Raw genomic sequence first — 21,561 nt, forward strand, 5'->3', positions numbered from 1 at the left:
TAACACATAACATAACAACTAAAGTGATTGTCCTATAAACAACCAATTTCATATGTTTTAATTCTTCTAAGTTTCATTTCAAATTTTCAGTTAGTTAAACAACCACAATCTGCTTTTGATATATGTATTCTTATAAGATTGGAATTCTTCCTATTGTCACATTCTGTAAACTATGACAAATATCTCCTTAAGGATATCATCAAATCTAAAAATAGACTACCACTCCAATCAGAATCTTGCCGGATTCTAAAATCCAAGAAGAAACGAATACCATTCCGGCGGCCACATTACTCGAATTCCAACTTGACCTATCACACCTCTCTAACGAGCGAACGGCACGCTACTAATAAAGCCATATCGTCTTCTCATCGTTGCGTTGGTTATCGGAAGCAGTCGGGGTGAAAATGGCATTCAGCGAATTTAGTCTCCTTCAAAGTAAGCAAACCAAAACAAAAAACAACGCAAATAGTTTCGTGCTCAAGCAGCAACCCAGCCGGGTCTGGCCTGGCGACGACGAATGGGCGGCGCGCGCTCAGTGACCAACCGCAACTGTCCGGAACTCATAAATATGCCCACCGCCGCCGCTGCTGCTGCCGTCAGTCACCCAGCGACCGGCCGGCACACATAAAGATTCATCGAATTGCTACGTTGTGTGGGTTTCACAATCTAACCCGAACGGGTGTCAATGCAAAAATAAAACAGACCGTTAGTAACGAACGACAGGACAGATAGACGGTTAGAGTAAACTGGCTAACTGTCACCATTCATTGGTCGGCCGGATATTGGCCAACAGTCATTTTTTATTTACTTTTCCTGTGTGGCAACCAAAACGGGCTTTTCCATTGGTGAAAATTGTTGAATGTTTTATGTACTCTATTCTACTACCTAACGCCCGGGTAGTGGTTTGATGTTTTGACAGGTGAAAATAATGTTTGTCATGTCTCATTTTTTCTACCCTGAAGCAGGATAAACGAATAAGCTACAAACCAATAAAAAACTATCAGAGTTGGAGATGCGGGGCATCGATCCCCGTACCTCTCACATGCTAAGCGAGCGCTCTACCATCTGAGCTACATCCCCGGTACGTACAGGCCGGTGGTCGTTATCACATTAGTATGAGCACGTACGGTGTTTTCAAACGCTTACAATCGTGTGAGTTAAACAAATAGCACCATCAAATGTAATGAAATCAGCAGATTCCGTTTGCTTCGTTGGATGCTGTCGAAATCTTTGATGGTTGAATACTTTATTTGTGCAGACTTTCCTTATCTCACGGCAAATGTAATCCAATCATAACACACTTCCGGGAAAGGGTTTCATTTTCATCGGCAAAACTAGGTAGATATCGCAGAATGACTTGAAGCATAGGTTTTTTTGTACTGATTCTTTATGGTTTAAATACGAATAAATTTTGGTAATGATGACAAATGACAAAAGTAATTAAAAATAAAATTTTTATTTTTATATCTCAGCTAAAGCATTTTATCTCCGCATCCGATGGAAGTGCGCTGTTGAGGATGCATGCAGTATTCGAGGGGATTGGAGGTACTGCAAACGATATTTGACGGAGTACAAGCTGAAAGCGGAGAGTGGCAGAGACGTATGAATCATCAGCTACAGACAGTGCTTGATTCCCATCGTATATCTGGCGAAAGTCGGTAGGCTACGGTGGACCCCACCGACACCAGGGATAGAGGGGCTTACCGTGTAAGTTAGCTCGACCAGGTCGAAAATGATTCGCGACTTCTGAGGCGATTGGAAAATTGGCGGCAAGTGGCCCAAGATTGAGTTGAATGGAACCGACTGCTTAAAACAGTATTAGTCACCCACGTCACTGACGACGAGTCAAGACCGTTTTGATTTCTGGTTTTTATATTTTTTAATAAATAAAACTGAACAAATCAATAGAGTTATCTATTTTTGAATTGTTTAATTTATTATTTTTGTACGACAATTTATTACACACTAATTTTACATGCAAATTAACTTAACTGTCGTCCACTGCTGATTGAAACATTTTACAAAGAAAATATAATTTAAAAAAATCATATACCAATTTATTCGCGATAACGATGCCAAACGTTCTTATTTTCATTCAATTTTACATTCTATGCTATCAATGATAAAACTAAGATAAAAATGCAGCTGCTGTGTTTGCATTTAATTAATTATGAAAGACATCTCACTTCTTCAAACTCATGGTGCACCGAAAACATCTTCTAAGTTTCTGTGCAACGAACCGAACCTCGTTGCGCCGGGGCTACGAAACGAACGACGGAAATGGAACGGAGCTTTCAGATACAGATTTGTGTAAATATTTTCCTGAAAGTAAATGCATCAAGGCATCCATCGGAGAAAGAGACAGAGTGAACCCGAATGCGAACAAACAACTCGAGAAGTAGGTACTTCATCATCGTGAAAATAATGACGATTCACAACTCAGTCCTTCTGCAGGAAGGTTTTAGCTAATTTTCAGTGAGTGACGCAAAGTAATGCCATGCTTTCTATTTACAGTGGTTGATGTTGGTGTTGATATAGATGCCTAAAGTTCTAGGAGTTTGTTCGAGTTTCGTCGAGTCAATACAATTTTGCTAGAAGTAAGTTAACAAATATCAAGATGCGACAAAAAAACAAATTATCAGCTAATTTGAGTCGAAAATTTCGTCAAAAAATTAATGAAGTTCACGACGTAATAACAACACTGTTAGTAACATAATCCTCATTGCCCCTCACTCACAGCTCGTAAATAATCAGGTAAAGTAGGCAGACAGCCAATGTCCGCTCGAGACTTTTATCAGATGCTATTAAATGGATTAAAATGAAGAAATTTCCCATGAAGTTAAATCCTCTTTCCGTCGGTCCGGACGTCAAAACAGAAGTCCGCCTCGTAATGCTCGAGCTTTAGTGCACACATTTTCCTTTACTGCGCTACCGAAGCTCTACTCGACGGCGGTGATCTGTCGTTCCTCCACGTTCCTCGAAAGGTATTTAAATTGTCGGTAAATATTTGTTCGCTTTGCAAACATCCCAATATCGTTCCCGGCCCCGGGACGCTCGCTCCCTTGCCGATCCGATCCCTAACGCTCATCAGCGCTGCCTGTCATGGGTTCGAATGGATTGGGTGTGCCGTTATTTTCCCTCGAGCTAGGCATACACACTAGAATGCGACCCCAAAAATCCAATGGAGCTCCCTGCACACAAAAGGGGGAATTAGGATTACATCACATCGAACAGTGGGTGGAAAATTTCTATTGAGTAAAATCCATCCGAAGGGTCGAAAGAAAATTTTCTAGCTAGGCATTTTCATGCAACAGGAATAGTCGTCTCGTTATGATACTGAAACTCAGAATTTTGCAGGAAAGTCATTTGCCAACAAACATACATCTTGCATTTGTGGCGGTTTTTACCATGCTTGGAAACTCGATCTGTTGATATTGCTCCAACCACCGTCGAGTCGGGGAAAGGAAAGGACGAAATGAAAATTCGACCTGAATACGTATAAAGTAAATGCTTTTATTATGGTCTATAATTATGCTTCTTCTTGGAGCAGAGCTTCTGCGGCGGGCATATCACTAAAATGAGAAATCAAAAGTTGGAGGTTCAAGTTTAATTGGATTTCTGAAATTTAACTTTGCTTGGGAATATTACCCGACCAGACCTGTTGTGCGGTGAAAAGCTATCCTCACCTGAAATACCCCTTTGGAAGATGAATGACTGTGAATACATATTTAATTTAAATCAGATAAACAAAATGCCACAACAAATACAAAGCAGAGTTTGATTTGACAAAAAGAACTAACGCGCCCAACGTGGGGCTCGAACCCACGACCCTGAGATTAAGAGTCTCATGCTCTACCGACTGAGCTAGCCGGGCTGACGCCAAGAAAGCGTCAAAATACAATATACAATAGGCAGCGCAATTCTTATTTGTCACTGCAAACTTACTCATGAAAATGTTTTTCTTTTAATTTTACTTTTAGCAAAAAAAGGATTACTGCTCACCCAAGTGTTGAGCATCTAGAACATACAACTGATAAATCTAATTAGAAGCAAACCATTTTATCTGAAAGTTTTCCATTTCCAATAAATTGAAAATCATATTAGAACTAAATACAGTTGAAACGAATGAGGTCGACTAAACCCAACCGAAACATCATGAAACCAAATGAAGTGGAACGAAGCGAATTTGCCCATGGATGAGATTGTATATGTGTGTGTTTGTGTGAGAGAATACGCCATCATGGTAAGGGCCAAGGATTTGCGGTGCGGTTTCCTGCAATTAACTGGTACTGCTAATCGTCGCCGGCTTACGACCGGTGACTCGTCGAAGTCAACCATCTCCGTCAACGGTAATTATGTACATCTTCGCATGGCAAATCGATGTAGATTCGACTCCCGAGATCGGTTTTGTTTTACGAAGCGTCAAACCTTTGGACGGAGAGACTGTTAAGAGGGAGGAGGAGTGACTTAGGATGAGGTAATCGAAGCAAAAAAATAAAACCTACAGAGGACGACGTCTAAAGTGGTCCGGGCGGAAGCTTCAATCGATAAACGGTTTCCGCTCAAGTAATTATTGTTGCGAATGTGGTTTTGAGGTTTCCTTGCTAACCAAACCACCGCATCCGGTGTGATTTTACTGTGATTACTGGCCGTAAGGTCAGATTTACTGCAAAAGTAGGTAGCAGTGTCCGACAACGGCTCTTACAATGTTGTTATTTATTATGGTTTGACACGATGATCGAAAAGTAGAATAACAGTCGTTATACAACTTTTTTTTATAGATGCATAAAACTTACTGAACCGATTTTAGTAGTTTTCGAATCAAATAATATATATTTTAATGAGCCTTTCGGGAAAAATATTGGATGAAAGCATAATTTTTTCATTACAAAAACCTTTAAAATATTAGAACATGAACGAAACCTTTCATTTTAACAATTTTAAAAAGGTGACATTACTGTTTTTGAAAACTGTCACATGAAATGTAACATAACAGCATATTTTTTAATTTTTGTGATACAAGAAGCAGCGATAAAGCAATGGAAACTCATGGTGTTTTGTTTTACGGGAACGCAAATTTTTGACATGGAAACGGATGTTCATAGTTCGTGAGCAATGACTCTATTCTGCGAGACAGGCCTTCAGCGAACACTAAATCAATGCACTGGACATTACTAAACGCGAAATGCTAGCTACATTGGTTTTGTTTCCTGGCATCCAAAACCAAAAAGGGTCTTTCATACGATCAGTGAGTGCTTCCCTGACGAATGGAAGTCCCTTGAACAACATGTTGCCCATGTAGATCGTGCCTTTGGCGATTTAATTCAATTATTGGCGTTTGGAAGTATTTCAGTCCTCGGAGCGGATTACACTTTGGTGGCTTCTGGGAGGTGGCGAGGCGCCCCGCTCAAAAACATTTTGTCGCCATCTTTTGCGCTTCGAAAATGGAATGTAATGCTGGTTAAATTCACATCCACTTTTTACAAAACTCATCAGTGATCCCGATGATCTGCAAGTGCTCACGTCAGGTCACTTTCTTGTGGATAACGTACGACTTTTAGACCCTGTGGTAGACTTAAACTAAACTCAACTGGTAGATCATGACGGGAGTACATGAACAGCACCTCACAAAGGACGGAGTGACACGTATTGTTGCTCTTCAGACAGCTAATACTAATACCAATGTCACCTGAATCCATCAAAACTCACCTGTGTAAGTGAGACCATCGTCATCAACATCTCGAATGGCTCGTAACCACGATAGGGCTAGATCGGGTTTCCTGGTCATATTTCTGCAACATCTTTAGTAACCGATATGGTTTCCGCGGTTCAGATTCGGATTGACCAATATGCCAATGAAAAAGAAATCGGAGAGGTTGTGTTGAAGACCTGCCCGCATTGGTTGATGTAGGACTACGTTAGTCTGGTTGTTACATGATCTTGAATATCTTACTAACTCTTCTGAGAAAATTTGATGGCCCTGAAAAGGACCAATTACGATTTTTCATCAGCAATGATAGATGGAAGATTGTATTAACTAGGATTCCCGAAAAATATTCGGTCGTTTGCTCATTTAGATGTATATGGCGATGGCAATAGCACTAAAATTGACAGCACCAATCCGCAATAGGACCGGAACGACCGAGTTAGAATTAGCTTAAATTTAGTTAGCTTGACGTCCAGCAGCGAGCGTTTGGGGATATGAAACTAAGGGAGGCCACTGGGCGAAGAAGCGCCCAACATAGCTCTAGCCATTACTTAGAGCCTCCACGTGGCAATTCCTGGTTCCCGATGTTTCAACTATAGGTTTTAGGTAAGCCATTGAACCACATGACTTTATTTTCATGTTATAATATTTGAACTAATATTCTTCTTTTAAAATTCAGTTCTTAACCAACCATCACCCGATGTTATCATATCTGATTATTGGAAGATTTATTGCCCCATAAATGAAGACCCAAAGTACTCCATAATCCAAATCAGAAAGGTTCACTTTAGATTCCTGATTTTTAGTAAGATTTTGCGTCAGCAGAGCAAACTTCGAAAGAAGGGTAAAAACTCCTTAAGTAAGCAGGGATAAACTATAATACACATATTGCTTACTCAATAGCGGCTATACCAAAAGAAACTCAGAGCGGAATACAGGAAACACCCAGGCACCAGCACTGGTTGGAGTGAGTGAGTCCACATTGGGAAAATAGAATAAAAGTGTTGTATCTTTTTCCTGCTCATGTGTAAAGTGAATATCCTTGGGCATATTATTTACGACTCTCTTATAAATAACTAAATAACTGTTACGATGTTATTTACTCTCTTTTTCTAGTTTTCCGTTTCCCCCTTTTATAATACTGAATATGTCATCAAACTGTAGCCACTATCGTTTTGGTAGTAATTGTTTTTCTTCTACCATAATTGTAACATTCGCCTAATATAACTCACACAAAAATGAGTGCGGGATTCCCCATAGGTTTTCCTTTGGTTTGTTTAAAAATAAGTCATGAATAAAAAGTGATTCTCTACCACGAATCACTAACAAATCAGCTTTAAATATACTTTTACTTTCTATAGATTCTTTCACAGAGCCTCTAGAAAATAAAACTGTATCATAAAGACTTTTAAAAATTGTCTGCTACGCTCGTGTTTTGGTTATGGATCAACTTGGGAATTTTATGGGCATTTTTGGGAACTCAATTATCAACCATTTGGCATTTGGCCATTTATTCTTCCGTAGGCGATCCGTTTATCGTGATAATTTCTTGAATTTTGGTTCCCGGTTTTCTTCTGTTGAAAGTATAACTTACCTGAAAAAGAAAGAGAAAAAGACTATTGTCAGAAATTTATTATTTATAAATTTAAATATGGACTTTCTCCGCAGGAGCACGCGATAAATGATGATAAATACGATTGTTCTAACTCATATTTCATTGAATGCCTTATTGTTATAATCCATTAAATTCATAAAAATCATTAAAGTCTTCGCAACTTTAACGATGTAACTTCCTATTTGTTTTATATGAGAATTTCAATTATCAATGGGTGAAGGCAACTAGGAAGAAGCGCCCAACATAGCTCTAGCCATCCCAAGCCCCTACCTAGCGCCTCCACGTGGCCATACCTGGAAATACTTCAATTTGTATAATTGAGTAGCCAAGCTAGGACCTAACCTTACAAATGTAGTTTTAGGCAACTATTAAACCACACGACTTTATTTTCAAGTATTATATGATTTAAACTAATATTTTTGGCAAACTAATCTATTTTCAGAGAGCGAAATAAGGCGCTATATCCTTGGCCAATTGCAGCCTGGCTTCTGGTCTAAATACCATTAGTTCATCCCTGAGGGTCCGGAGTATCACTTAACCTTTATTAGCAAAGATACTCCCAACGATTGTAAATAAATCATTATCTATGTGTACGGGAAGCGTTTGGTACGGGAGGTCCACGCTTTCTTCCTTCCCCTTGATTTCAAGGAGTTAAATGGAATTAGATATTTTTTCTGGTTCCACTTGATTCCTTGGAATTCTCTCTGCGGTACATGCTGCGCAGTTGGCCTGGCCGTTGACAAGAAAAATGATTGATTCAAGTAATCGTCATTTTCCAGGATGCCTTCAAGAATTGGCTGCGTTAGTGTGAGATTAGATTAGATTAGATGAGAATTTCAATTATCAACGTTTAAAAACATAGTGCTATATGAGTAAGCAAGACCTATTTTTTCCTTTCAATTCTATTTAAAAATATTCTAGATACTATCAAGTCTCGATTTACGCCCACTATTGGGGGAATTTCGCACGTAAAAAGAGAGGACGTTAATTCAAATTTCGGACGTAAAAAAAAGAGAACGTTAATTCAGATTTCCGACGTGAAAAAACAGAACGTTAATTCAATTTTTGGCCGTATAAAAAGGACGTTGATTCAACTTCCGGACGTAATTCAAATTTCGGATGTAAAAAGACAGAACGTTAATTCAATTTTTGGCCGTATAGGCCAAAACCGTATAGGACAGTAATTCAACTTACACACGTAAACGGAGAGAATGTGAATTCAAATTTCGGACGTAAAAAGAGAGAACGTTAATTCAAATTTCGGACAGGAAAAAAGAGGACGGTAATTCAAATTGCGGACGTAAAAAGAGAGGACGTTAATGCAAATTGCTCACGTACGCGTAGAGATTGTGAATTCAAATTTCGGATGTAAAAAGAGAGGACGTTTATTCAAATTCCGGAGGTAAAAAGAAAGGACGGTAATTCAATTTTCGAACGTAAAAAGAGAGAACGTTAATTCAAATTTCACATGTAAACAGAGAGAATCCGAATTCAAATTTCGGACGTAAAAGGAGAGGATGTGAATTCTAATTTCAGGCCTAAAAAGAGAAGACGTAATTCAAATTTCGGACGTAAGAATAAAGGACGTTAATTCAATTTTTGGTCGTATAAAAGAGAACGTTAATTCAAATTTCGGGCGTCGGGCGTATAAAAGTAGTCGTTAATTTAAATTGCGGAAGTAAAAAGGGAGGACGTTTCTTCAAATTTCGAATGTAAAAGAAGAGGATGCTATACGCTAATTCATATTTTGGACGTAAAAGGAGAGAACGTTAATTCAAATTTCGGAGGTAAACAGTGGACACAAAAAGAAGTCATGTAAAATGAACGTAGAAAGAAATTCTAATGTACTTATTTCTACTCAATAATAACATGGTGCCAGTTGGTCGCACACTGATACAGACCACAAATTTTAAATTTCGATCATGAGAACTCAAGTTTTCTTTCCTATACTTCATGCCGTACAGGAACACTCTGCTTCTAGAGATCATTATCCGACCGACGATATCAGCAGTTCGGTACAGGCTTCGAAAACTAATTACATCTTCAACCCACGCAAGGCGATAAAAAAATATTAATTTGCTTTTTGTTTTCCGCAGGACTCCACAGTTCAGTTCCCTTCGCAGTGACAAAGCACTCTTGTCCCAGACACTTTTTTTTGAAAAGCTTCTGTACCCTAGCTCTCTCTTCTGTCACAGAAGTAACATTCGCAACATCAAAGCGAGAAAAACTGTGCACGCATAAATGACATCAAAGCCAAATACCTTTATCCGCAGCGACCGGTCAAACAGCCCACCCCCTCGCCACGGTTCTGTTGACAGGTTGGTACCTACTTCGCAAACCGGAATGAAGGATGAACTCTGAAGTTAAACAATAAAGTAAAAATCCCATTTTCCACAATCAGGCCCGTCTAGACGCTATCGTCGTCGACGTCGTCGATATGCGGTGGCACTGGAGAGCCATTCGGGGGCTTAAAAGATCTAACCCTTGTCGAAAGGTCAGTGCAGACGACTTTTTCCATTAAAATCCCAAAGGAAATAGACGGACATCGATAAAAAGCTTTACGTTTTTATTCGGGTAACTTTTCTTTTTTTCGACGTTCAAACGACAAGCCGTTGAATGTGTCTCGAACGTTGCTGAGCAAACGGAATTTTTCCTCCACGAGACTTGGCTGTTGAAAAAGTTGGTCTATCCGTTGCTGGCTGCCGTCCGTGCCGTGATGAAAACCGACTCAGAGCGCAGAGTTGTTATGCAATTTGCATAAGAATCAATCGCCATATCTGTCGGATCGATAAACAACCGTGGCGCGCACGTTTCTCGCTTTCATAGATTGAGCGAGCTCCGGACGGAAAAGGTCGTACTGGAAGGAAGGTTTAACCGATCCCTTCCTCCTGTTGCTGCTGCTGCCGATGTAGTTTGTTGCCATGTGCGTTGCTTTTATTTGCAGGAAAAAGCGTAACGATGAGTGTATTGAACCGGTTCTACGTGATTTGAGTGCGAAGGAAGTATACGCCGTCTGGAAGGAAATGAGCCAATATTTGATGCGAGAAAGAATATGCCGTCTTAGAATACTGGCTCACATTTGGTTTGTATTCAATCTGAAATCGTTTTTCGTTTATCTTGTTGAATGAAACCCTGGTAATTCCAGTTGTTATTCGATCGTCGACCTTGAAATAATTTCCACTCTGGTCAATCAAAGTAAGTCCTTAATCCAGTCGATTCTCGTTTTCATCTTGATTAAACACCTTTTTCCGACCATTCGCCAACTTCGGGGCGTCCACTTTTTAATTGAGCGTTACCCCGACCAAGCCAGTCGTCGTCGTTCCAAGGGCCAGAGATAGAGAACTTCGCCCGGTTGTTTTTCCCACTTCTCGACCTTTTCTGTGGAAAAGCTTTCACCTCTCTAGCTCGGACGAGAAACTGCCCCACCATGTAACACAACTACCCGAATTAAAGGCTATAAATCTTGTCGGTCGTCGTCAGTGTCCTCGTCGTCGTCGTCGCCGTCGTGCTTTCTTTCAGCCACACTACAGCAGCGATTGCGCAGCGAAATTGCTGACCTTTAAGCTTTTCGAAGAAGGGATGACGGTCGGTGCTGCAACGAAGAAAAATGGAACGGCAAGGTCTTTTTAGTTCATCGTGGGGTTTCATTTTCGAAGGCAAGCAGCCGGAAACCTTACTTTGTGCCCTTACTTGACGTATGACAAGAAACATGTTATGATAGGTTTTCGTAGAAGTCGTATTTGCTAGTATCTATCGAATATGTATTATTCTTATAACATTACCCTCAGTTCTTCAAGAATATAACACAGCCACCCAAGCTAGAGTATGATTTTTAGTGTTTTTAATACTAGACAACTTTCGAATTCTACAACTTTCCGAGCATTTCGTTCCTCAAGTCAGCAAACAAAATCCTTCACCCTCACTCACCTTACATCACACCGACCTGAGAACAGGCAGAGCCGAAAGTTCCTCTAAACTTTTCTTGTTCGTACCGTACCCTGGTCAGGTTCTTTGTTCCAACCGAAAAGAAACTTGGACCCAGAGTTATAATTTTTTTCACCTCTCGGAAATTTTCGCCACTCCCTGGCTCCCTATTATATGGGCAAACAAAAAAGTTGTTCATTTATGCAATTTAGCATACTTTGTACGAACTTCGGAAACCGTCGGCTGGCTGCCCGCGGGGCCCAAACATCGGAAGTTGGTATCGATTGAGAGGCTTTTTTCTCTCTGTGCCGCTCGCATGCTAGGCCGAATTTGGGTCAATTTCCTTCCGCTGTTGCTGTTGCTGATTTTTAAATCTTCCGGTTCGTTTCGTTGGCTTGCCGGCTGGCCGCCTGCGCCGGTCGGTGGTGGCTCGACTGGGCTGCATCGCGAATGAACGAACGAGCGATGCGCCCTGTCTGGAAATGAATAATTAAAAACTCACGTTCAATTACCACGCGCTCGGTGAATCCCCGCGCATTGTTTGTGCAGTGAAAAACCTGCAAGCCGGGTGGGTGGCACGGGGTGGAATGCCCGTGGGCAGTTTGCATAGCGAAGCAGAAGTAATGCGCGAGACAATGCGGGCACAGGCATAATATGAAAACTTTGTCGTTGATGACAGTAACAAGCTATTAGCGTCCGAAGTGGTAGGCAACAACACCGACCGACCGACCGACCAACCAACCAACCAACCAACCAACGGTGACTAGTGTATGTCAATGACATTTATCGGTACTCTCGAGCGGTAATGATCTCGAGCGCAGTCACTCGACCAGAGTCACTATCATGGCAGGCGCGAAGGCCGTCATTGACCGCGTCGCGGACGGCTGGAATCGTACTCATTGGAAGGGTGCGACAGTTAATTTGTGGCACCCATGGTGAGGGCAAATCAAATTCTACCAAACTCTGAGTTAGAGGATTCGGTTCTCAATTTTTTTTGTCGTTAGACTACGTCTTACCGCACGGTTTCATTCCGTAACCCAAATTTTGGTTAGCATCACGAGAAAATGAAAACAAAATGACAAAAGTTCTTCCATTTCTGAATGAATTTCAAAACAAAATTGACCCATAACTTTTTTTGTTCCTCGCATAGCTTCACAGGTAAGTGTCCTTATTCTGCGAGGCGAGTGACGTGACTATTTGGAGTCACCGCGAATCAGGTGACATTTGTCACCTAGGTGACTCGCTTTGTCACCTAGGTGACACGGTCTGTCACTTAGGTGACAGGGGTTTCTTACCTAGGTGACTCGGCTGTCACCTGGGTGACTCGACTCGCCGTGGCGAGTCACGGCGAGTGACAATTGTCGTATTGAGTCACGTGACTCGCAGAATAAGGGCAAAGGACATCAATTTGATATACTGTGGCCGTTTACAATGATTTACTCTATTTTTATTTTAGAAAACATTGACAAAAAGACACCGTCCCTATAGTTCAAGGATTGTTTTCTTCCATTGAACCTAGATTAAGTTGATGTCCTGAAAGTAAACAGGTTGGGAAATGTATCCAACAATCACTTCCTTTGATCGATTGTATTCAAAACTGCATTTGACCTGTCCCATGATGAAAATCTGATTTTATAAAGAAAATTATTCTTATTTTTTTAAATTGATATCTTGTATGAAAGCGTAATGAAGGTGCCAATTTAAAATCATTTATTAAGGAAATTTACAGGACACAAAAAAAATTAATTAGAAGCGCTAACATGGTTCGTCAAACAGTCAAAACTAGAACAAATATCACAAAGCACTTACCATGAATAATGATCTATTAACAAGTAAGTTACGGTATAAGATGGGTCAGACTGTCGTACACAATTTTCAATTCAATTTTTCCAATTTTCTTGGTCTTCGCTCATTTAAAAAAAAAATGTAATACTTCATCATCGCTGAACTTGTTTATAACAATGCGAAAAAGATCTGACAGCAGTTAAAAAAAATTGTATCTCGAAAACTGAGAAAATTTGCTTATATTTCCATAAAAATCAGTGTCTGTCTCGAACTTGCTAATGCAAATCGAAGACGGAATATTGACAGAAAACGTATAGAAGGTCTGTGTCTAAGGGGCACGAAAGCTGGCTTGATATAGAACTACGAACATAGGTACAATTCGATAATGCTGGACAATTTTCAAACGTTCAACAGTTTGTTACACAAATTTAGAGTGCTTGTTAAATAAGGTCGAGATCAAATTCTCCAAACATCTGTGTCCTGTGATTTATTTTTAGCAGTTTCCTGATATTTCTAGTTTTATAAAGAATTAAACCAACAATTCATAATCACAATCCTCTAGTGATAGGCAGGGAATATAGCATTTTGAAGATTTTTGCGTGATTTGTACCTGGTGCCCGCCTTAGATAATTGGCTTCATAGACTTCAAGGTGGCGTCCGGTTCAGTTAAACAAAATGAGCTGTGGCGGATAATGCTTGAATATGGTTTTCGAACAGAACTAACAAGGGTGATATGTGCTACCCTTGATGGTTCAATATCAAGCAGCAGAATAGCGGGCGAGACACTGGACTCGTTTGTGACGTTAGATGGTTTGAAACATTGCATTATAAGGGCGGGCGTGCAGAGAAGCGGTACCTCTATTACCACAATTCTACAATTCTACCAAAATTTGTTTACCTTGGCATGTTAGTGACATGCGACAACGATGTGAACCGTGAAATAGAAAGGCGGATATCGGTTGCCAGCAGAACCTTCTACGGATTACGTAACCAGCTGAGGTCCCGTAGCCTGCAACTCCACACAAAACTCGCGCTTTATAAGATGCTAATTCTCCTGGCGCTACTCTAAGGTCACAAATTGTGGACGATGAAAGAGAGCGACCGACGAGCTCTTGGTGTTTTTGAGCGTAAGATCCCGCGATTAATTCTTTGCGGAATTACAAGGAGTGTAGCGTAGGCGCATGAACCATGAAATATATCAAGTATACAAAGATGTGGATATTGTGAAGCGACTAAGACACGCCAGGCTGCAATGGGCTGGGCACGTAGCAAGGATGCCGAATGATAGACCAGCTAAAACAAGATTCAGCAGAGAACCCGATAGAGGCTGGGTATCTGTGCTTTACCCTGGACATTTTGAGCAACTCGAGTTGTAAAATGTAGTATAGTGAAGAAGTGGAGATCTCGTCAAACCCGCCTAACACCGGTTGTCCTAAACTGCGCATCCGCCATCATTTTTCCAACATAAACAACCACAAATGATTTTTTCTATCAAATTTGTTGCTTATTTTCGGTGAAATGATGATAATTTTGCATTCCTTTTTTTAGTACGTGACGTTTCAGTCTACTATCCTTGGACTATCATCAGACGCTACTTAAAGAGTGTAATCATGCAGGCAAGTGGGTGAGATGAACTCGTAGCCCACCAAAAGCAAACTGATGTGACAAAGGAGAACATTCCTGCCAATTAATTAGCGTCTGATGATGGTCGAAGGATAGCAGACTGAAACGTCACGTACTAAAAAGGAATACAAAGTTGTCATTATTTCACCGAAAATAATCAACAAATCTGATAAATAATAAGTTTACGGGGACTAAACCTCCAAAAGACCAATAGGAAGATAAATCTTGTACCATCAGTGGTTATCAACTTATCAGGTCTCGATCCATAGAACAAGTGGGCGTTCGCGGTAGTCGACAGAAGCTGTAAACCATAGAGTCGCAGCTGCCCCCCAACCCTTGAGACCAAACAGCTAGTGCGTCCCGTTATAAATAACGGGAATCCATTGCGAAGCCCCAAAAACAACCGCTGTACAGCGCCTCGCTGTCCCCGTAGGCTGCGTAGATATATGTTTACAACTACGTAATACGGTCGAATGACCAGTCATGTCAACGTTAAGACATCCAAACGTTTTTTTAACCTCTACTAAGAAAACTTCGTACATGGAATGATACATATACAAAAGAACAAACCAATATAGTGCGTCATTTGTTTTGGAATAGTGGTAATTGCAGGTCTTGGATAGGGAAGCGGATAGGGTAGAACACAATACAGCAGGATTGGATGACATTGAAATAACATGCATTTCATTGCTTGCTGTCCCACGTGGAATCACATAAGAGAGCAAACAACCGTTCTCCCTTTTTTTACGAAACCTAAGCCTTAACGGTTGCAGTTGCAGGTTTGGAATAAGGAAGCAGATAGGACAGAATTGGATAGTGTCAAAACGGCAAGCTTGTTTTTAATTATTGCCAGTGCTCACAAGCAAACGTTTCACCAAGACTGGAGAGTTATTTCAATACGTTTTGAAAAAAAAATACATTTTGGAGTTATTTTCTCCATGGCTTCCCACACAGACGACACACGCATACACGGTCCGGTTACTGTAAATCAATTTTCGTGCCTTAACAATCTCAAACCGCGGAAGTAACGAAGTAGACCGGAGAGAAAGGTTGTTCAAAGGTCTATTAGTTTTGTATCAACAGATTGCATTTGAACAGCTTCTAGAGATTTTTTATTTTTTCCAATATAAGATTCCATTTAAGATTTTTAACAATTTGCATGCTCTATTCTCCGCATCCCACTTAAGCTCAAGCTATGAAATTACATCCAAAGCAACTTTCCAACCGTTTTATACCGAGCTAACAGATTAATTAACCTCCCAAAACCAAACTAACCCAACGTCACGTGCGTCAACTGTTGTTACCCTTCGGAATCCACCTGTACATTCATTCATTCACCTGAGCAGCCGTTGTTTAAACTTTACGAAACACATCAGGTAGAGAGACTGGGAGTGAGCTCAGCCGGCAAAACTCATAGGCTAGGAAACTCCCACCGAAACCGAGCCAAGATTGAACATGTCCCACAGAAAGTTCTCTCGTCACAACCGAGGCCCGTAAACAGAGCCATCATTTTCACATCAACTTGGCCGTATATTCTACCATCACCTAGGAGAGCACCGGGGAAAATTTCAAGCTGCTGGAAACTCTTCACTTTCAACCCGTACCACCACCACCAACCACCACTCATCACAATAAAAGGAGATATGTTTGATTAAAAGTTTTCCCGTAGGAACAACTTATTCCGCCCGTCTGGCTGGCTTTCGGAACATGTCATCCATATCGGAAGCACTGCAGCAAGCAAGCAGCAACCCTTATCAGGAGCGTAAAGTTTTCCCATTTTCCTTCCGGTTCCCAGCGCCGCCTGCCGCTGTGCTGGTTCGGTTGCCAGCTGCGCCGACCGTGGCCGTTCCCCGAGTTTGTCATCTTGCCACAGGAAATCCTCGCAACCGCAAAGCAGCACCGCCATCACCAAACAACCGCACGTCGACATATCGAGCGCAAAGCAGTGTGTGGAGTTGACCACTTTGTGGGCCACATTAACATTTTCTCATGCAGAACTTATTTCTTCATACTCTCAGGGTTCCGACTGCACATCGCACTTGGTTTTGTTTGTTTTTAGGCCACATCCATTAATTTCACTCCTTGCGGAGACAGCTGTCTGTTGCCGACTCGTCTGGTGGGTCTCGTCTCTTCGGTCGGGTTTCTGGCTGTTCATGGGCTTTCTGATGGTTGGTTGGTTGGTTGCTGCTGCTGCTGTTGCATCCAACAAACCGCAAATCAATCATTCCCCCCTCATTTCCACAAATCTTTCCCATCGATCGTTGTGCATTCGATTTTTGATGAGTCTCCGGAGGATGTGTCGTTTACCTGTCCTACTTTTAAGATATCTTTTTCCATGGAATGAAAGACTTTTCATTCAAACTAGGTTAGTTTGAAATTTTCATTTCGTCCAATTTAAACAGGCCGATTATTCACAATTTGGGTTTTCGAACAGCTCTGAAGAGCTTTCATCAAAAATATCGAAGCGGAAAAAAGCGTCAATATTATCATTTTCATTTCTGGCACCTAGCGCGGCGGCGCTTCATCTTCCCCGGAAGCGATATCTTTTTATGTGTTTTCGCTTTCATCATTCAGCGCGCGAGTGGAACCGGTCGACCGAAAAAAAGCCGTCCCCCAAAGAGTATGCCTTCTCCTTTCCTGAAGGAACCGAACAGCCTTCGATCTGGCTGGCACCTTTGATCGGAAAATTTGTTTCATGTTCGGCAGTCAACCGACCTTCTCTATAGGACGACCGACGAGACGGCGTGCTTTATGATTCATGAGCGTTATTATATTAAATGGATCAGAAAATTGATCACACATTTTCGAAGCCGGTGCCAAGCAAAAAGTACGCTTTTTTCGACTCGGAAAAACTTGACTCTGCTCGAAATTTCATGGCAAAACCAACGCCGGCCGTACCGTATCCGAGCGTGGCGATCTTGAATTTAGACAAAAACTAGATGCGCCATTCAATGCCACCGCGTCGTCTGGTGGCTGGTGGCTGGTTGAAGATTAATAGTTTTGTTGCTCATTTTTTCGCTATTTTGCGTTTGGGTCGTGCCATCATGTTATACAATACCGGTGTGCAGATTGCCGGCGGTGATTGACTCCGCATGTTTTGGGAGAAAAAAAACTACGTGCTCGAACAAAGATTTGTTTGGAATGATAACGCGATAATGGGATGCGCATTGCGTTGCTGCGTTGGGGAGTCCCATGCTATCGAAGGTACCGGAAAGGCTCCAAAAATGTATGCTTTTGACTTGATTCGCACCTTATTTTGGCATGGCATGCGGAATTAGTAGAAGGGCAATAAACTGTGCTTTTATTGGATTCGATACGGCCAAGCACTTGAATTAAAACCTTGAAATTTAATTCAATCTGTTGAAGGTAATGAACTCGTCATAGTGGTTTGATCATTTTAAAAAGTATTAATTAACACATGAAACGTTGTTTCCTTTAATCGTATCCATCGTATTCAGACATCCTTCTAAATAAGATTATTCAATTTAGTGTTTTGCAATGTTTATGAATACATTCATTTGAGCTAGAAACTCACAAGTTAAACCTGTCCGCTTGTTTTCCTCACTAAATAAACATATGTAATGTACCGCAGGGCACTTATATGCGACCAATATTTTTTGGCATTTGTCAAAATTATCGTAAGGGTTTGGAAAAAAAGCAAATCTCATAAACCAGCTCATAAATGTTTCGTAGACCAAATTTTTTTACATGAAAATGAAAGTAAACATTCGTCCGTATAGAAAAAATATCTAGAAAAAATAAGGAAAAGTCTACCTCACAGAATTTGTAAAACTGTTATTATTTTCCTTTCAATTAATTCATTTACAGTCATCGTTAAGCATTAGTATTTAAGCTATAACTCAGAATAAAAAAAGAATGCCAACGTTGAATTTTTAAATTAGCGATGTCCATGAAAATCTGAGAAAAATCTCTTGAAGTTATCTGAAAAAATATGAGACATCGAATTTTTTAAATATTGTTTTCGTTCATATATCCATTAACTAAACTCGGGTACAGTGTTTTTGCTAGCAATTGAGTGAAAAAGTTTTCAGTGGCTGATCGAAAGGTTCATGAAATGAAACAATCATGGATAGACCATACTCGAAAAAGGGAAAGTACTAATCAATGTGTTCATGTACTAATGTGTAGCCAAAATTTGACGAAATGCGATGAAGGCGGATGCTTCCAGCTGGTTTGCCCATAAAACGATGAAACGTGCCGGTCTCCACGTTTTCATGGCACGGAAGGTACCGAACTGAAATGACAAACATAACACGAAAAGTGGGTGGGGTCGTGATGGACGACAAAATGTAGTTCCTGCGGCAAGAGCTTCACGTTGTCACATCACGGTTCATCGTCTCTGAGGAGACAAAGAAAAAGAAAGTGGACAAAACTTTGGCCGATTAAGAAACCGGAACATTGTTCGATTGAGAAGTTTTAGTCCATCGTGAAGGCCAGATTTCGTAAAACATAACATAAGGTGTTGTAGCCGGCTTTGAAGTACATTCGTCCTCGACAGCGCACATCCATCGGATGCGAAGTCTACCCCGCAGTCTGCGGTCTCTTTTTGGTTCTTTGCTAAAATAGTTTTGGCTACTCTTTCGCCAGGCATTCTTGCTGAGCCCAACCTACCGCAGCCTGCCACATACCTCCACAATATTAGCATATTTGTATACTTGATACAGCTCGTAGTTAATGCGTCGACGCCACACTCTATTCTCCATTTTTGCATCGCAGAACTTTACGCTCAAAAATCCTAGGCACCCGGCGATCAAATTTCTCTAGCGTCCATTATTCCTGTCCTCAAAAGGCCACCGGAAGGATAAATGTTTTGTAGAGCGCCAGTTTTATGCGAATTTGGAAACTACGCTACTTCAGTTGGCTACGTAATCCGTAGAAAGCCCGATTTGCATCATTGTCACATGTCACGAGCGTACCAAAATATATGAGCTCCTCAACTACTTCATATCGTTCCCCATCCGGCTCCACCTCGGCACGAATTGAGCTTGCACCTTCCCTGCCATCAACCAAGTACTTCGTTATGAGTTATGACGGTGTTAGTGGTAAGTCCCAATCTCGCTGCTTCTCATTTAAAAGCTCTAAAGGGTTCTTCTAGTGCTCTACGATTGATTCCGAATGTAACATCGTCATCCGCAAAACTAAGAAGTATTGCACCTTCCAAGGCAATGTTGAATAGCAGGTTAGAGTATGCATCGCCTTGCTTTAGTTCATCCATCGTCATGAAAGCGACTGAGGGTGTACCTACTATTCTAACGCATGACTTTGACCCATCCAGCATTGCACGAATCAGCGTAACTGATCGGAAAACTCTGTTCTAGCATGATCTGCCGCAGATCATTTCGTTCAACAGAGTCGTACGCTGCCTTGAAATCCACAAACAGAAAATGAGTCAGCAACTTGTACTCCCGGAATTTGTCTAGTAACTGACGCTGGATAAACCTACGATCTGTTATGGAGCGATCCTCACGAAAACCAGCTTGGTACTCGACGACGAAGGACTCCGCTAACGGTCTGAGTCTACAGAAGAACAGGATACGAGAGAGCACCTTATTTTCCACGCATTATGCTACCACCTCTCTCGTAGTTATTTCAATGGCAAGGAGATTTCTCTATAGCCCACTTATTTCTTCTTCCCTTTCTTTCTGCCGTTCTGCAAACGAATCAAAGCATTTTAGCGTATTTCGCTGCCACGGCATCTGCCGTCAACCGCTGGATGTTGAAACAGTATAAGCCTTCGCCGCGTTCGACAACCTTGCGCGAATCTTACACATGGCGAGATAGTGGTCAGACGATATTTAGTTCCCAAACATACATACAAGTACATCGATGACATCCAAAAAGTGTCGACCGTCAATCAAGACGTGATCGTTTTGAGAGCTAGAGTCCCCATTTGTATGCCTTCAGGTGTGTTTCCAAACATTCAGGCGTGAAAAGTATGTACTGCAGGTGGCCATTCCTCTGACCGCGGCAAAATTATAAACCTTAGACCGTCATAGTAGGTCGACAACTAAAGGCTATGTCATCAAATGGCTGGACGGAAGAATGTCCTCCGCCCAATCGGCGCATTTGCTTCTCTGGTGATCATTTTCACGTCATGTGAAAGGGCATGCGGTCTCCACTACGAGTCGATGTAGCTCTCAAGCAAGCAAGCCAGTTCGTGCCAGTTCCTAGCGAATTCGGACATGGCCCAGGTGCCAAGTTTCCAATCGTTTCCTTGTTCTTTGCCGCGATCCTATACCGATTGATCCATTCCGTGTTTCAATTTTCGTTATTCGTGGTAAATGAGAGTTTCGGTATACTACACGGGATGGGTTTGCTATCCAAGGTATAGCTTGCGGGATACAGTATTTCGCCCCGTAACCCGTAGTAAACCCGATTCGCGGCTGCAATTCGTCCATTTACTTCGCAGCTTACATCGTTGTCATATCTCACCAGCGTACCAAGATAAATAAATTCCTCTTCTACTTCATACCATTCCCCTTCCAGCTCCGTCTCGGCACCAACACTATTTGAACCGATTCAGCTGATTGATATTCAGCTGCCCGTTCCGAGACTGACGCTGTTTGAGCCACCCCTCCCATGGGGAATAGACGCTCTCACCATTGCATTGTCCAGAACCTTGTGTTGTGGGAATAAGTGCAAGATGAAGGCATTCGGTTATGGAGAAGAGATCTCATTTGTTCCCTGAAAGTTTGAAGAAAATTCGCCTTAAAATACATTTTCGGCGACCATTGCTGAGGGTCTCACTTTTTTCGAGTACAGTCCTTACTATTAAAAACTGCTGACCTAAATTTAGAACTGCACGATTGTCTCGGTTAGGGAAAAAGATCGCTGTCAAAGTTTTTGCAACAAACGAAGCACCAAAGCAAACGATGCTGAATTCCCA

At 41.4% G+C, this 21,561-nt stretch overlaps 1 protein-coding gene and 2 non-coding genes across 5 annotated transcripts in view; all 3 read right to left on the reverse strand.

The window, feature by feature from the left end:
* The window catches only part of LOC128741437 (disintegrin and metalloproteinase domain-containing protein 10), a 131,780-nt gene that overhangs the window by 70,926 nt on the left and 39,293 nt on the right, over nt 1-21,561 (reverse strand). The window lies entirely within an intron of this gene.
* Nucleotides 1,008-1,080, reverse strand: Trnaa-agc (transfer RNA alanine (anticodon AGC)). The gene has a single exon. It is a non-coding gene; the product is annotated as a tRNA-Ala (tRNA).
* On the reverse strand, nt 3,802-3,874 carry Trnak-cuu (transfer RNA lysine (anticodon CUU)). The gene has a single exon. It is a non-coding gene; the product is annotated as a tRNA-Lys (tRNA).

The sequence above is a fragment of the Sabethes cyaneus genome, chromosome 3 (genome assembly GCF_943734655.1).
Source record: "Sabethes cyaneus chromosome 3, idSabCyanKW18_F2, whole genome shotgun sequence".
Lineage (NCBI taxonomy): Eukaryota > Metazoa > Arthropoda > Insecta > Diptera > Culicidae > Sabethes > Sabethes cyaneus.